Genomic DNA, 17,964 nt, shown 5'->3' with positions numbered 1-17,964 from the left:
CATGGATTGGGGAAAGGGATCTCTACACTATCCTCCAAAATATGTTAAAAGCATTTAAAAGAGTGCAATTCAGTACTGAATATTCTTTCCCTAACTAAAATATGTAATGCATACTTGTGTACGCAGATGTTTAATAAATTTTACTTACACTGCTCAAAAAAGGAAGGGATATGAACACAGTGACCACTCTCTAGCTTCCAAGTGTTTGATGGCTTTCTTCTCTCAGGCAGGGCCAAGAATATCATAAAGGACAATAAAAGGGAAATCCTAGAACCTAGTATCTCTAATAGTTCTGATAGTTTTAATTCTGATAAAGGACTACCTGGGTGAACTCCTTTGACCTATTTTTCCTGCTCTAGATTGGTGTTAGATTCAAGAGTTAGCAGGATAAAACATGTTTCTGTTTTAACACATTTTTAAGGCTGCATAATTGTAACGAGTACACAAATGCAAGACTGGTCCTGAACAGAAATTTTTTCTTTCCTTATAACAAAAGATCATGATAACGACCCAGGTATTTTATGGAAGTAGTGAACAGGTAGTAGATTTGTAATTAAGAATGGGTAAGTAAATGTTTTCAAAGTTTTTTGGTTGCTATTGTTCGTTTGTCCTATTAGTTTTAACATCACTCGAAGCATATCCACCTCTAGTAAGCAACATGTATTTTTCTCTGCAAAAAATAATTCTTCAAAAATTCTTCCTGTCATTTTTTGGCAGGACTTAAAAATATTTCCATGAGCTTCTACCCCATCTATACTTCAAAGTTATCAATCTCTTTCAATGAAAATAAGAAATTATGTTATTTAGATAACACTACTGTTAGCTTCCATGAAAAAGAACTTCAAAAAATGATTTTTTAAAAAAGGTAAGTTGTGCTTTTGATACACAATCAGGGCGTCGTACCGTAACGTAACATCTATTTTTAGAGCTAGTCTGTCTCATTTGGGTTTTTCTTCGGAGTTTGCAATGGCAGGAATCATTTGCAAATACCAAATAAGTAAAACCTCCTATAAATATGTAAATAATATTTTAGTAAGTGAAAAAGTGGAAGTACAACAGCCAATACCTAATATACAGGATTTGGTCAGTTTAGAAGCTGACTCAAAAGAAAAACATCACTGGTAGCATTGTCCTACTAATATTTATTATTCAGTAATCCAGGCAGTTTGTCTTCACTTACATGACAGTGCCTTGTTATCCTGGTTTGACATGCACTATGTCTAGTTTGGTGTTCAGGGTATGATTATAGACTGACTGAAAAAGTCAACTGATGCTTTCTATTTTTTCTATCATTTGAACTATTTTTAATTGGACGGTTCTGTGGCATTAAGTACCTTTATACTGCTGTACAAATATTCATCTCCACTACTTCCCCATCTTCCCCGGCTAATGCTCTCTAGACGCTGAACAGTAACTCCTTCCTCTTCCCTACCCGCACCCTGCTCAATGTCTACTTCCCACGCCTATGCACTTGACTACTGTAGGAAATGCATGTAAGTGGAATCGCTGTACTTGCCCCTTTGTAGCTTTGCTTATTTCACTTCACACAGTATTTTCGAGGTCCTCCCATGTTGTATTGTGTGTCACAATTTCCCTTAAGGGTGAACACATTTTACAGTGTGTATATGTCACATTTTATTTATCTACTTCCTGTGGGTGGACCCGTGGGTAGACACTGGGATTCCTTTTACCTTCTGGTAATAATCTGCCATGAACACGAGTATACAGATCTTGGCTGGAGGCCCTACTTTCACTGCTTTGGGGGATATATCCTGAGGTAGAATTGCTAGGTCACATCATAACACTATATTTAATCTTCTCAAAATAACCATACTGTTTCTCATCATAATTATACCATATCACCAAGAAAGAATTCACAAATTTCTAACACATCATTTCTAATATTTGTTATTTTCTGTGTTTTGGATAGCAGCCATCCTAAGGGTTAAGAGGTGGCTATTTCCCTATAGTTAGATTTGCATTTCCCTAATAAGGAGAGGTGTAGAACACTGCTTCATGTACTTATTGGTAACCTGGTTACCTTCTTTGGAAAAATGTCTACTGCAATCTGTGCGACCCCCTTTTAAAAAGCCAGCCCCATTTATCTTTTGCGTTGATACGGACAGGGTTTTCAAACAGCTTCCTATATCTAATTTCCTAAACTGGCCCCTTTGGGGACAGAAATAAAATGTTTTCATAATATGATGTTTCAAATAGAAAAATAAGCCATCAAATTATCAGTTGTGTACCATGTCTTTCCTTAAAAAACATCACACTGGGGTTTCTTCACTGTCCTGTATTTTAAAATAAGCATAAAGAAAACATTTTCCTTATGACTCTACTGTGATAAGTCTTCCCCAACTGACTGTCCGAGATAGGATTCTTTCCTTCAAAGAATCTTCTCCAGCAAATCAGCTGATGAGAGTGTCAAAGATAACATACAACAGTACGGGCACCTGCAGTCCTGGGCACACAGAAACCTGCTGTCTACTTACACAGCATCCGGCCTTCTGAGCCTCGGACCCCTGTTCCACCCTGCACCAGGACTCAGGAGGAGACACACGCCAACCAGGAAAGGTGAAATCTTTGCATAAAGCAAAGAAGCACTTTCACCATCTAAACTTTTAATGTTGTACAGATTCCAAAGGTCATCAGTTCGTATCAAAAACAATATTTTGATCCACTCACATGAGCTAATACTGGGGAAAAAGAGATGAGTTAACTCAGGTCCCTAGTGGGTTATAATTTTAGTTGCCATAATGCCCTAAGGCAAAATAGATCCAAGAAAAAAGAGAACAATTTAAAATGGTTTGTTTAGCATAATAAACAAAGGAAGGTAAATGCTGGAGATATAAATGAAATTCTCTTTGCTAAACACAAAACAACTGTTTCAGGGTTTGAAATTTCCACTCACTTGTTCTTGTCTAAAATAACATTGAAAAAAAGTGACTTTTCCCTTCTGAAAACAAACAACAGTTACTAATATCTTCTTTTTAATTCACAAGTCTCCATTTGGCAAATTTTTCTCAAGTGTTGACAACAAGGGGAAATACTATGTCTGGCCATCCGAAGAGCGCTACAGAGTAGAAACTGACATCATCCCCTTGAACTCCCAGCTTAACATGAACAAGAAAGTGACCCTCACCAAAACCAGATCATCAGCCAGTGACATTTTACACTGCTGCTTTAAGCACGTATCAAGGGTACAATTTTCCCTGAAGCCAGCTGGTTGGCTACCAAGGTAATACTTCTCTAAGGAATGATCAAAAGTATAAACACTGCTACACTTCTGTATCACCATGGATAAGTGATTTTATTTCCTAAAACGGTTCCAATTCTATTGAAACAAATGGATTTTTACTCCATTACGAAACAAGAATCATATGTAGTTCATAATACATGGGCAAGGTTAAAAATCTTTTGGGTCTCTTTTGGATATAGCTCAAAAGAGTGCTGTAGTAAAACTCAAAGAATGTTTCAGCAAAAATTATATCTTGAGCATATATAACTAACATGACAAAGAAAGAAAGTATATAAATCTCAAATATTCATTAAAAACCAGTATCATGGAAGAAAATTATTAAAATGGCAGTTGAGTTCGGAAAGAACCTCTTTAGTAGGAAAAGCAACAATTGTCCAAAAACACTCAACTGATTATTTGATAAAGAAAGGGAATCCCACAGAGGCACAGAAATCTCAAGAATTACAGTATCAAAAATCATTGCTGCTGTAGTATCAGTGAGAAAACATAAAAACAATAGTTGTCAAAAAATGATTCAAAATTTAAAAATCAATTTATATTTGGATTTCATTTTTAAGGAAAAAATTCTCAGGTATTATTTCCTTATAAACCACAAAAAATATCAACAGTTCATTCCTATGTGATTTATAATTTCAATTATGCAATATTTTTTCTGGACTAGAACTAATAGAGTAAATGATTCTGGCCATTATACCACAAAAAATAAGACATGCCTATAATAGCTAACATCGTGAGCAATAAGGTCATTTATTTTGAGGAGTGGCCAACAAGATTTTGTGTTTATTGATTTACTTTATCATTAGCATTACTTTGCCATCTTTCTATATACCTCACTAATAAAAATGTTCTTACGCTAATAATTTTATTATAATAATTATTTATAATTTATTATAATTATTTACAATAACTTTTTATGTAAGAATAAAGTGGTACTTCTCCAATTAATGTCACAAAATAACTTGAATTTAGATTCTAGCAAGAATATGGCAAAATCTTAAATCATCACAGGAAAAATAAATTGGCAAAAAAGTCCTTTGAGAAATTTTATGGGAATATATTTATAAAAAGCTATGAAATGTTTAGATCCACGGAAAAAGTAATCCCAGTTGTGACACAGACTCCAAAAAATATAAAATACCAGATTCTTGGCTTAAAATAGTCATGTGTTTGTGTTTCTATGTGTTATCTGGGTTAAAAAACAAAGTTCCAAAAATTTTAAGGAACTGTGATTTATAGCTTTAGATCTGGGGCCACGTATTAAAGACCGAATTCAGGCAGGTGTGACGGTGGTGCACACCTGTAATCCTACTACTCTAGGAGGCAGAGGAAGAAGATCGCAACTTTGAGCCCAGCCTAGGCAACTCAGCAAATTTGTCTCAAAACAAAAAGTAAGAAATATAAATGGGGATGCAGCTCAGTGTGAGAGTCCTGATTTCAATCTCCAAGTTTGTCAATCAATCAATCAATCAATCAATCAATCCACATCCCATTATTTCATCATGAGTAACTTCCATTCAAAAGGGCAAAGAATTTTAGAAACATTAGTTTAAGTATCTTCCACAGTACGACAGGTTGTACACTGACTGCGTCAGTAACTTTGTTTGATCTACCTTACCTTTACAGGCCCCTAGTTCAGCACAGCAAGACACAAGTAGAAACTGGCTGTGACGATCTTACCTGTACAGCAAAGCTCCTAAGCTAAGGATCAGGCTGGGAGCTGCACTGTCTACCTTTCCATTAGAAATCAGAGTGAATAAAAATTGGACCTATACACCTGGTTATTGACAAAGGAATGTGAGCAAAACGACACAATCCTGTTCAAAGATGAATACAGGAAGCAAAACTTAAGAGTTAAACACATAGAGCCTATTGAAAAGGCAATGCTGAAAATTATTCTGTTCATCTAAAGGAAAAGCAAGACAGTAAGGTGATCTACTCAAGATCCAGAAGAAAGTGTTAAGCAACTGAGGCAGGAGATTAGGGCATGGCCAGCTGGCTAGTCAAGTGGACATACCTGTCAATCACAGAGATCCAGGACACATGCACCCAGGCCCTGCACCTGAGACCAATTCGAAAATGCTACCGCCAATTCTTCTGGTGCAAGATCAAGTATGGTTTTTGCTATGATTCCCAAGATATAGTGTCAGCATGGCAAATATAAAAGACAGCAGCCACTAACCTCACGGCCTAGGTGAACTTTTTCATCCGCCATCTCTGTACCCTTTTCCCTTCATTGCCCCACACTCACTGCACAGCATGCTCCTCTTCCTACCTCCAACACCTTTAACAAATGTAAAACTTATCTTTCGCATGTTTCCTGTCTTATTCTTTGTTCAGGACAACAACAGCCTAGAGAGGATCCCTGAGAAGAGCACAGCAACTGAGAATCCCAGGAACATAAGCACTGCACACTCGCAACAGAATACGAGACCTATCCTCTAAGGAAGGAACAGAAACTAAGGAAACAGGAAGGCTGGGGGAGAAAGGACAGAGTTGAAGCTTCAAAGTCTCACACACACCGGAGCTAAAACCACACAGTAAAACTGAAAGCCGCAGTGGTGACAGATGAGTGTCTCATTATTGCAGTAACTTCCCATCCTCCTCACCGCTGCGACGGCGCTCTGCGGTCAGCACACTTCAAACACATTTGCTGCATGAAAGGGCAGGGAAAAACTGGCCTCCACCATAAATGTAAAAAAAAAAAACCTTTAAGTGCAAGAAGCAAACACACAGGATAGCAAGGTGAGAAACACGAGTTTCCTTGTGTCTCCTTGCTTGACAGTAGTCTGGCGTGTGGAGATTTTCTCTGGTTTGCGCCACCCCTCTGAGAGACCAGGAACACTGCTAGGGAAGCACTGCCAGCATCTTTCCTCCCTTTTTTATTTCTCTTCCCTGCAGTGCACCTGGGGTCTGTAGTGCCCCATCTGGGGCCAGAGCCAAGAAGGAGCACCTAGCAGGAGGAGGGAGGAAAGAGGACATGCTTCCCAGCTGACAGCAACTTAAAGGACGCAGTGTGCAAGTTGGACACTACTAGCAGGCAACTTTCACTTCGCACGGGTCATAGAACAAGTGCCCCAGGGCCGTGCAGTGGGAATAGCTGCAACAATGACAAATGATCAGTAGTTTGGACAACCAGAAAACACAGTCTCTGACTTAAGGGGTCAAACTCATTTTCTTTCTTAACAATACCGTGAAAGCCAAGTAAAACATGTCTCTAGGCTGGACCCGATCCAAAGGTTTGCAGCATAAACCTGAACGAAACATCTTTATGGAAAATGATATTTTTTCTCCAAATGTCAAGATGCACTTTATACAATGCTATCTTTACTCACAAAACTATGTACTACATTAGGCCAACTGCCTCTGTGGCCCATTCTGGTCTTCCTCAACACTGTGTAGATATTCACCAGTACAAATACTCATCTTGCTGCAGAATTCACAGCAGAAAAGACTGTGTTTCCAAAGACAGGCATTTGAGTTACTGTTTCGGCCTATCCCTAAAACCCAGAAACAAAATAAACTATCCAAGACAAAGTGTAACTTTAAGTGTTCAGTAGCATTGCTGCATGCCCGAAGTGACATTGTAAGCGCACACTTACGGTATTCAGCATTTTAAATAAGCAGGGAGAAGCACTCTAGAGCTCTGAATCATTTCCTCAAACAAAAACAAACAAGAAATGAACTTTAACATATTGTGCTATCCGTACCAGGAAACCTGCAGGACATGTGAGAAACGGAAAAGCATTTCCAGGTCGAAGATGCCCGATTGTGTGCGGTCCCGCGGAGAAAATAGTGAGCCAAGAATTCCTACAGTAGATGAGGAGCATTTTTACTGACTAAAAATATAGACTTAATAATGTTTATCAAAAACATGATTTTGAAGTTCGTGGATGAAGCTCAGCAGTGTAGCTCTTGCAGAGCATGCATTAGACCTCATTTGGTGCCACAGGGTAAACTAAACTAGACTAGCAAAGTAAAATACATTTTAAAAATATAATTTTCTAAAAATATAGAAGAGGCAAACATTATACTTTTTTTTAGGATGAGAACTTGGTCTTAACTTTATTCCTGATTTTTTAAAATGCAGTAGAAGCAAGACCACTTTGAGAATTCACATCATGTGAACCTTTAGAACATCACTAAGTCATTTGATAAAAAAGTTTCTTTATAAACCACTTAATATATATTTTTGTACACAGACTACTATGCAACAACAAAAGAAGTTAGTCTGGACTTTTTTTAGACAAGACTTGACTTCTGGGCTGCCATGTGGAAATTTTCTTGTGGAATTTTCTGCTTCTTTCTCTCTAAGTGTTTCTTTCTTGCTTCCATGCAGACATGTTTCTCAATTCTCACTCTGACAAAATGATCCACACAAGACATTGCAAAGAATCGTTTCCTGTTGTACCTTTTATTTAGGTACCGAGGTATAGGCTACCGCTTGAACTTGTGTGAATGACTCTTCCGAAGACGGCTCTTCTCCAAGCGCCAGGTCGAGCTCGTTCTTCACCAGTCTGGAGAAGCCTTAGAGCATCTTCTCGTTCCTGGACGACTTTATCTAATGCATCCATGGAATCACCTACCTTTTCTAACTGCTCTGGACTTGGCACGGGTAAGCGCTGCCGCCTGGCCTCCTGTTCCAGAGTTAGAAGCATGTTTTTTCTTTCAGTAAGACGTACATCAACCAAAGTTGCTCTAAGTCTTCATTACTTTTGTTCCTTAATTACTGACAGGTCCATGCAGCTCCAGATTTCACTTTTTCTTGCCCCCAGTTCTTTGGGTCATCAAAAAATTCTTCCAGTTCTTTTCTTGACAATGTGATATGAAGTAATCTACACCGCTGAAAGGATGTAACGTTTGATGCATTCTTAGATAACAAACTAAGAGAAAACTGTGAGCTGGCGGGGGGGGGGGGGGGGGGTGGCGGTGGCCTTAGGAGTTACTAATGACCCAGAAGCCTTCAGGACTGCTGAGACTCTTCGACAAGAAGTAGCCAAACCGGTTGCAGCCATTTTTTTCCACTATACATACTTATCACATCTACTGCTACCACCTCTTCTACCACCACCAGTTGTTAACAAATTGGTAATTTTGGCCATCAGTACTGGGAGTGGGGCCGGGTTGCTGTCAGCGAGAGTGAACTGGTATCATGAAAGTACTCAGATTTTATTTCAGGACTCACATGGAAAAGAAGCTGGAAACCCCCGAGGCCCAAATACTAAGATACAACTACGAAGGTCTCCGCCTAGCATCCTGGTAGGGGGCTGGGAGGCGGACACCTATTGCTTCCCCGTGACCGTGGCCTCTTCCCAGAGGTCACCAACTGCTCACTTGCTACGCCTTAATCATATTCGACAATAAAGCTCAGATTTGGGTTTTGCATTTTGCTCATCCTCAGTTTGTTTTTATTAAACATATAAATTGATGTCTTTAAGTTTGCCATATCTGACCCCTTTAGTTCTGATGGTGATGAATATCACAATTATTTGCAATAAATTAAAAGAAACACACCAGGGTTTTATTATTCTTTTTGACTATTCAGATTGCTGAATAACTTATATGAAATAATTCTGTCCTGCAGAAAAATGATCATTTCTCATATATCTACTATTAAAATGACTTGCCCTATAAAACATATGGATATGCTTATAGACATCCTTCTTTAACACTTAAAAAATCTACCACACTTCAAGTGCACATGCTTTAATGCACAGATTGAAGTGTATCCAAGAAAGCTCCGTGAGGATGGAATCTTCACTTAACCTTCAACGTCACTGCTCCGGGCGCTATGGTGTCACCACACTGGAGCATACGCTTTACAACAGGACAACCGACCGAAATTCCCAGGCGGAATCCGCCTGGCTCTGCGCGACTGACACTGAACCCGTAATACTGCAGCTGGCCTGGAGCAGCAGCGAGTTATCCTGGTCACTGATCGCGACGGTGGGGAGCAAGGGGAGCAAGAGAAAGACAGTCAAGGCATGTATATTCACATTCTCAGTAAGCTGTAGCCATTAAGGGCCCACACTCCTTGTAGAGGGAAAATTCTCAAATATTATTTATGAGCAAATTATTCCTGTAATACTTAAATGTACACAAAGTATACACTCTTTATGCATTAAACTCATATACAATCATACACCAAAGAAATTTCAAGATACATATAAGGAACAAAACCAATAAAATCTATGTCAGTTCTATTCATTTGTCACACTTCCTGTTTCTCCATTTTTGAGGAAAAAGCACAATGAGACAGAATCATGTATACTCTGCTAATTGCTGAGTTTTAATATGTTCAGTCTATTAAGCACATTCCCTGTGTTCAGAGCTAAAAGAGAAAGGTGGCTTAAGAATGTGGAAAGTAAATGACCATTTAAATCTCAGGGGTCTCAGCTGTACAGCACTAGGGATTCTTCACTCTCAGTTGCCCTGGCAATGTGACTGCACAGCCATCCCATGCCATGAAAGCCATGGCCTTGTACTGAGAAAAACATACAAACAAAGCAAACTGCAGCAGATGCACAACAATACTCGCCCCAACTACTTCACGGGAGAAAGAACTGAGAAGGCAATTAGGAGAGTATTAGGAGCAAGAGAGTCACAGCTGAAACACAGGACTCAGGTATGCATGCGTTAGCCTGCGCTTCAGGACAGGAATGCATGGCTGCTACTAATCTGTACCTTTCTCTACCAACTTTCATGGGCTAATACGCAATGGGGTAAATGTCCACACTACCTCTTCTCGTCGCCTACTCCCCTCATCAGAATCACTGATTAGGGGATAAACACCCAACCGCGAAGCAAGGACAGAGCCGCTGTAACTGGTGAGGCTGGGCAGGACCAAGGCAGCCAGTCTCCCCCTGGGGCTCTTATCTTTAACCCCAATGCATCAGACCCACCATTTGCTGCTTCAAACATTTTATTCAACAGAACTAGAGGTGAGTGGTGAGCAGATGTTTACAAAATTAGCCCTTTTCCAGTGCAGATAAGATTCTGTTGAAGATTCCTCTGGCATCATCTAAACAGAGTATCTTAAGCCACTGCCATATCCTATACAGTATTTGTAATATTGTTTTTATTTTTTCAGTATTTGCAATTAAAGTTCTGTGGGTTTCTGTGAGTTGGACTGCCCAGGGGCTAAAGTCCTTTCACGTCTCTGTAAAATGTAAATCTGCAGTTCAGCATAGTGGCCTTTCTCCTGAGGCCTCTGCGCTATGAAAAGCCGTAGGCAGGTGAAAATACAACCATCTCTGGTCTCTGAATGCTTCAGGATATATTAGGCCTCACCAGTTACATGATTGATGTTGTTTCATTTCAAACACACAAAAAGGAAAAGCAAATCTATGAAAAAAAATTAATGTGGAAGACAGACACAGAATCATATGTGAAAAACAGGATACATGATAGGAAACAGGTAAAGGCAGAATTAAAATTCTTAAAGCATGCAGTACCCTTATACATAACGAACTAATGCCCTGGCTTACAGGTCTAAACATCAAAACCACAGCAACAACAACAGAAAGTGTTGCTCCACACAATTACATCTACATACATAGTTCTACTTATATGTGCACACAGTGTATACGTAGTATGATATATACGTGTACGTACGTGTATATGTGTGTGTTTCTTTGTGTAAGTGCAGAGAGAGGTAAAGAGACAGTAGAAACAAAAGGAACTAAGATTTTTAAACCAAAAGTAGTGCATCAGCCTGGAAGCCCCCAAACAGGAGGAGCTGTCACTTCCTCTGCTATGGATCACAGCCTCGGCAGCTACTCACTAAATTCATTTATTGAAGGGTGAAACAGTATACTTTTATACCTATAATTAAATATGCACATAATAAAATACATTAATGCATATAATTAAATATGCATTATAATTTCCCCTCCTCTTCCCAAATTGTTTGGGAGGGGCCCAGGAATCGAACTCAGGACCTCATACATCCTGCAGGCACTGCACCACTGAGCCAAATGCCCAGCATGTCCTCACATATTTTAATAAAGTGCTTTTGTTTATTTATTGTTTCCCTACTGGGACTTGAACCTAGGACTCGGTGCAGGCTGGGTATGAGCTTTATCACTGAGTGATACTGTGAACCCTTTTTATTTTCCCCTTTTTAAAGTAGCAGCCTTACATAAATAAAGCTAAAGAAATTACAACTCCAACAAAATTTATTCTTAGTAGCGTATGTATCCACATTGCAAACAATAATAGAAACTATCAGATTACCTCAGAAAACTACGGGATCTTAGAGTTGAAATTATCCATCATAAATATGCAAATTTGAAAATATCCTTTCCTGTTACTCGCTAATTAGAAACCTCTGTTTTAAACCAACTTACTATTTTTTCAAATTATGAGCTATGAGAAAATTACATTTATTATGGCTAAATATTATTAGCAAGTATACCTTCTTTCTGAGAAGTCAGGCCAACAAAAGATTTCATAGTATGTTTAGTTTAGGAAGTAAGGCTGCAGCAATAAATAAGGAGTTAGCAGATTTCATTAACACAGAGGAAAGTGCTATTCAGTTGAACCAACAAGCTATTATGGAATTATTTTCCTCTAAATAAAGCTAGTATATAAAAAGCTTTACAAAATTAGTGAGTTTGTAAATTGTTTCCTTATGTAACTTTGGGCACACAAACGTACACACACACAAATGAGACATGAAAGAAAAAAGTTAAATAACATGAAACATTTTTACTAGCTTTGAATTTTTCTGACTTCAGTTTCTTATTTGGTGCCACTATGATGATCCCAAGGGAAAGAAACAATTTGTCAATTCAAAGATATGCATATAATAGGATTTCTAGTCTTTAGGGTGAAATGAAGGCAATATCACTGCGGCACAAAGCACTTCCCTGATGGCAGGGTCATGTTATCAGAGACTGTCAGTCAAATGTCTGCCACTGCTTTACTGTCTTATAAGATGTCTATAAACACTGTTAGTAACCAGGATAATGTATTTGACATTTTTATGCCCTTCACGTTTTCTCCAATAAGATTAAGAAATAATTAAGCAAAGTATATTGGGCATATCCTTTACGTTCAGGAGGCTAAGATCTACTCTGTAGGAAATCATGTAACACAGTCCAATGGGGAAATCAAATTTCCATCATTCTCTAATCACATGGAGACGAAGTCAAGGCTTACATGCTTGGACGCAGTAAGACGGTGATAAAATTCTTCTACTTTTATGACACTTTACCATGGAAAACTGTGTTCTCCATGGTTAGTTTCCTCTCACTGCACAGTGTACAGTGATGGCAGGATACTTAGTAATGAAATGTTAACCTGAACTGTTGTCCTTTTTTTATACATAGAAGTATTTGAGAATACAAAAAAAAAAAAAAAATGCTTCTTAAAAACAGAAAGAGAGCCCACTAGCCACAGAAACAAATGAACAAAACGAAAAGCCTTTCATAGGAGATTCATTCTGAAACTCTGGTAGGATAGCGAGTTTTAATGAATTTTGAGAGACACAAAAGCAAGCACTAGGTTACAGTCCTCACAAATAATAATGGGAGTTACCGCTTTTCCATACTGTATACTTTATAGGATTAAATCCAGCAAAAGCCAATGCAGCAAAGAATCAATCCAAGTAAGAATTAGGCTCTGACTTCAAAAAGCATTCAATCCAGACTACTGAATATATTTCTAAATATAATGTACAGTAATAGCGTACTGAGGCTCATTTTGTCACAAACAAGGAGCACTCCTCTTAAAAATTCCCAAGGAAATCACTACTCTAACAATGAAGCTTTTGCTTAGCATACTTTTGGAACTTTTCTTTCAGAATTTATCTTCACAAATTAGATAATGAACAGTTTTTTAAAGAACACCACTCACAAATCACACTTTGTAATAGTTTGGGAGGAAAATATTTAAATTCACAGAAAGAATCTGATTTAAGAGCAGTAACGTGTAAGAAAAGAGTAAGTGCATTAAAAGAAAAAACTGAGATAAAGTTGTAAAGAAAAATAAATTCGGCCACAAGGAAAGAGAAACCTGAGTGACCTGTAGGAAAATGGATGTACCCTGAGACCATAACGTTAGGTGAAATAAATGAGACACACAAGCTTAAATATGGCATGGGCTCTTATACAAGAAACCACAAGTATAAACAAATAGAAAAATAAAAGCCAGACAACAGGAAGTAGGGAGACAGGTCTTTCTCACACGGTAAGGGGACCGAGACGTGCTGCAGTGGGGAGGGACGGAGGGAGCAAGGATGAAAAACGCACTGAGAAATGTGACATGATGCACCACTTCCACACAAAGAACGTACACGACGACTTACAAACGTGCATAAAAATCAACACATTCTTAAAACATAACAGTATAACCCCTTGCAAGCACGTCAGCCTGTCTCGGCACTGCTGTCCTTCAAGGCCTGCTGGCTTCTACTCCAGCTCTACAAGATCACCTTTCAAATAGACTGCTCCTCTGCTCAGCATAGTAAGAGTCCGTTTTTGATGCCTGCAATTAAATCTCTAGTGCAGAGGTCACAAGGGGATTCGATTCGGCAGAAGATGTCAGTGCTGACGGTGCTTCTGACTACTACGATGCCAGGAGGAAGAGGGATAAGAAGGGAATGGGAGGAAAAGCAAAGCTGAACGGTAACAAACTAACAAACTGATGCACTTAACCGACCTTTGCTGAATCATGTGAGAGGATTTAACCACCAAGTACATTTTTTATTAAATTTATTGTTACAATTTAGACACATGATCGCATTCATCATAAGGAATGTGCACCTTTTCCCCCAATCCCCTCCCCTCCCTTCTGTCTGTCTTCCCTTCCTTCTTTACAAAGCTCTGCTTCCATTTTGTCCTCCTTTTATCATTTTTTCCCTTTCTTTCTTTCCCCGTCTCTCCTCTCCAGGTCCTCTTTCGTTTGGAACAATTTCTTCCCATTTCACAATATCTATTGTACATTTTGGTCCTTGGGAGACAATGCGATATTTGCACAAGTGTGTCTGATTTATTTCACTTAAGAGTATGGTCATTGACACTGCTCTGTTATTCCCTTTGTATCACTTACATTTATATATAATGCTTTGTAAAATTCTGTGCCAAGGAACTACATATAGTCTATTTTAACTATCGTTTTAAACATTATCTTGTCAACAGTAATTGTCAGGTGGTGGCTTTATACTGCTCTAGTTTTAGACAAAGTACTAGTTTAATGTCAGCCTTAGCTCAATGTGCTTAAAATTAATCCAAAATTTTTCCAGGTTTCCACTAACTTCAGAAACTTAGGTTCAGAAAATCTGTTAGAGTAACTTGTTAACAATAACCTTGTGAAATGCGGTTTTACAACTGAGATGCCAGTCAGTGAAAACGAAGGTACTTTCTTCTTATCATCCTTGGTTCATGAGCTTCAACATCAAATGCTGAATATCTCCCCAACAGCACTGTGCGGGTTTGAATTCCTCAGAAACCACTCCATTTGCCACATCACTTGTCATACCCGAAAATAAATCCCAGTCTACTATGAAGAACTTTTTTGAAAATGCAACTTCAGCACAGGCTTTGGAATTGGACAGCTTGGATGCAACCTCTGACTCCTATGCTCCCCAGTTATGTGAACATGGCTAAGAACCTAACCTGTCTGGGCCTTCGTTTCTTCATCAAAGGATGGTGGGGATATTGAAATGAAGTATTATATACCAAGCTCTTTAAATAATGCCGATCCTAAGCATTCTACATAATGTTAGCTGCTATTGTGGCATAAAATTGAGATTTTGTTCTGTGTCATTTTATGTTCTCTGTTTGTTTATGGTAGTTTTTAAATATTTACATGACAAAGTCTCTGCTGACTTTTACATAGCAGCAGCAGAGTCCAGTATGTCAGTGGCTCAAATTTCTGCACAGAGCTTAAGAGTAGCTTCTGTGTGTTAGAGTCTTGCTCCTATGCTATCATCATCATCTTAAAAAATTATACATGAGAGAACCATCCACCAGGTGATACTGGTTACTGAAAACACTACAAACAAATACATAAAATACTGTCTGTCAGACACTGAAAGTCTTCCATGAAACTAGAGAATATGAATGAGATTTGAAAATTTTGACCTGGACTAACAATTACTGTCTTTTACCTATACATAATCTCCTTAGGTTTACAGAAGAAACATGCAGCAGAAGTAGAAAATTCTAAGCACAGAAAGGACACGTGATTCATCTCCTCTCTGCAAACAGACCGCTTAGTAATGAAGGTCATTAGTTAAAAATATCATCTTAACAGAATTTTACTTTTTCACATATCCCTGTGGCAGACTGTGTTTTGGAGTCATTTAAATAATTTTACAGTATCTTCCAACCTTGACCAGATTTCTTAAGAAATAATTAAATCAAAAAATAGCAATTTTTGTACTTGCATGTACTTATCTGAAACAGGATTACTTGTAAAAAGCTCCTTACAACTATTGAACAAATGAACCAGAACTTCAATAAGTTAATAGAATCAAACAAAAAGCTACCTATGTTTTTAAATAATCAAACGAAACACAATGTCCAAGCTTGTAAAAATGAAAACAGAAAGACTACTTCAAAAGTTTTGAGTTGGAGGAATCCAAGATCTACAAAGTTAAATCATTTAACCAGAGTGCCTACTTAGTAAGAAAGTCAAACAAAAATCCCCATCATCCAAAAATCAGAAGAACTATTCTTAAATTAAATTATTATCAAATAATTCCAGAGCAAAATGATCTATACAATCCCCAGTAAACCACAGTAACTGCTACTACAGCTACTGAGCATTTGGTTTTCACACAGCATCTTCACAACCAGGAGTGGACCTCACGACCAGCGAGATTAGATGACTGGAGAACAATATCCATGGGCCAGTAAGTCAGCTGAGCTACGCATGCTCTAACCACTGCACCACGCCGATTTTCACGGGATGGGAGCCACACTTACCATACTGTCCTTACTCCATCTCCTCTTTAGTTAAGCTTAGATGAACCCAAGCCCAATTCTCCCTTATGTGAGAACATGCAGATTCTTGTTCCACAGCAGCCTTTCCTAGTGTCCAGTCAAATGACAATGGAAATAGAACACAGACAAGGCACCCGCTTTCCTTGTTTGTCTGGATGACACTTTTACTGTCTTCAGGAATAAAAATGCAAAACAAAACCCAAACAAAAGAATAAAAACCTCTGGAATGCTCTTCCTTCTCCTCCTTTCCTCCCGCTTTGGTTAGTCAGGGACTATGGTCAGGATTTAAGAAAGCAGTCACTGGCCTCTTGGTGTGGACTGAACTCATGTGAAAGGTACAGTTCATTTCTTTCTTCCTACTGATAGATTAAAGTTGAGATTAGGGTTGGAGCAGTGCCGCAATTCTATGAGGTGTATAAAGTGCATAATACCGCACTTTTATGAGAGTTGGGAGTAAATGCCAAAAGCACAGATTCATCAGTCAGAAGTGACTCCACCACGGCCTAACTCCCGGGCTTCCTTCTCGACAGCCCCTCAAGCATGCTACTGGCGGGCGGGGGAGGGAGAGGGACAGCAGTCAGACAAAAGGCAGCTTCTAAACTCCGGGAGGCGGCCTCCCCGCCCACTCTGCACGTGTAACCCAGAAAAGTGTTTTCATTTCCGAACAATACATACAGGGTGCTCCAACATTTGACACGTAATTCTTCAAATACTGAGTAATTCTAAATGGAGGATTTAAAGCTATAGGAAAATTTAGCTTCCATGCAGATAAGCGATGAATTTCTTTCCTTAGGAATTAAAAACGAAAGTGTAAGTTTAAAAACTACTAAGCACTAGCTCTCACCCTTGAAACTTTTTACATTAAAATTACTATTACAAAGCTCATGTTGGTCTCATTTGAAAGCCACTTTCCTCCCTCTACCCAAGAGTGAGATCAAGTAACTTTTGGACGGTCTGCCCTGAAATGTTCGACCTGTCAAGAATGGACATCAACTCCTCTGAAATGACTGAGTCATAACCACAAACTATTTCACGGTTTGGAGTACCACATCTGCCAATCGCCCCCCGTCATTTACATATGATACTCACACACAGAAAACAAGATTTCATTTAAAATTTGCATCTATCAGTGCTTTTGTCAGTAGCATGTGATTTTCTTAAAATATTATAAAATTACTCAATTGATCTTCCAGGATGAGTAAGCTGTCTCCTAAGTGTGACTTGGGAGAATGCATCTTTCTGCAGAAAAATTAGTGTAACTCTTCCCTAAATACTTTACACAAACTCAGAGAAAAATGTGTTCAGGTGCCACCGTCTAGCGCATAGGATATTTAGCAACGCTTTGAGACGTTCTGTTCACCACAGCAGAGAGTGCCACTTGTGAGGACAGAGGTCCTATTAACATGAGTGGACAGAGACCTGGGACACGGCCTCTATACACAGGGCATGTCCCATAGCAAACAATTATCTGGTTCAAAGTGTAAATAATGTCAAAGTGAAGAAGCTTAGCCTATGGTCATGATTAATTTTCAAAACCATAATTTCCACCCAGACTACCAATTACAGCGAACACAGAAATACCTCGACATCACTACAGCTATTCTGAGATACACAGCCCCGCCACCCACCAAGGTATCTGTTTACAGGAGAAGAACTGTGGCAAGTCTGGTGATTATCCGCCAGCGAATTCATCTGCCTTCTCATTTACTCCTTTGGCTTCAATCACTGTCTTTATGCTACAGACACCCAGGCCTG

The 17,964-nt window shown here is 38.8% G+C and overlaps 1 protein-coding gene and 1 pseudogene across 1 annotated transcript in view; both read right to left on the bottom strand.

Moving 5' to 3' along the window:
* Positions 1–17,964, bottom strand: part of Bckdhb (branched chain keto acid dehydrogenase E1, beta polypeptide) — a gene marked incomplete at its 5' end in the record, with an annotated part of 198,690 nt that overhangs the window by 64,007 nt on the left and 116,719 nt on the right.
* Positions 7,502–8,274, bottom strand: LOC102008073 (annotated as a pseudogene).

This window comes from Chinchilla lanigera, unplaced genomic scaffold (assembly GCF_000276665.1).
Source record: "Chinchilla lanigera isolate Chin_1 unplaced genomic scaffold, ChiLan1.0 scaffold00010, whole genome shotgun sequence".
Taxonomy (NCBI): domain Eukaryota; kingdom Metazoa; phylum Chordata; class Mammalia; order Rodentia; family Chinchillidae; genus Chinchilla; species Chinchilla lanigera.
Note: the sequence above shows the minus strand (reverse complement) of the source record. Positions and strands in the feature narration are given on the sequence as shown.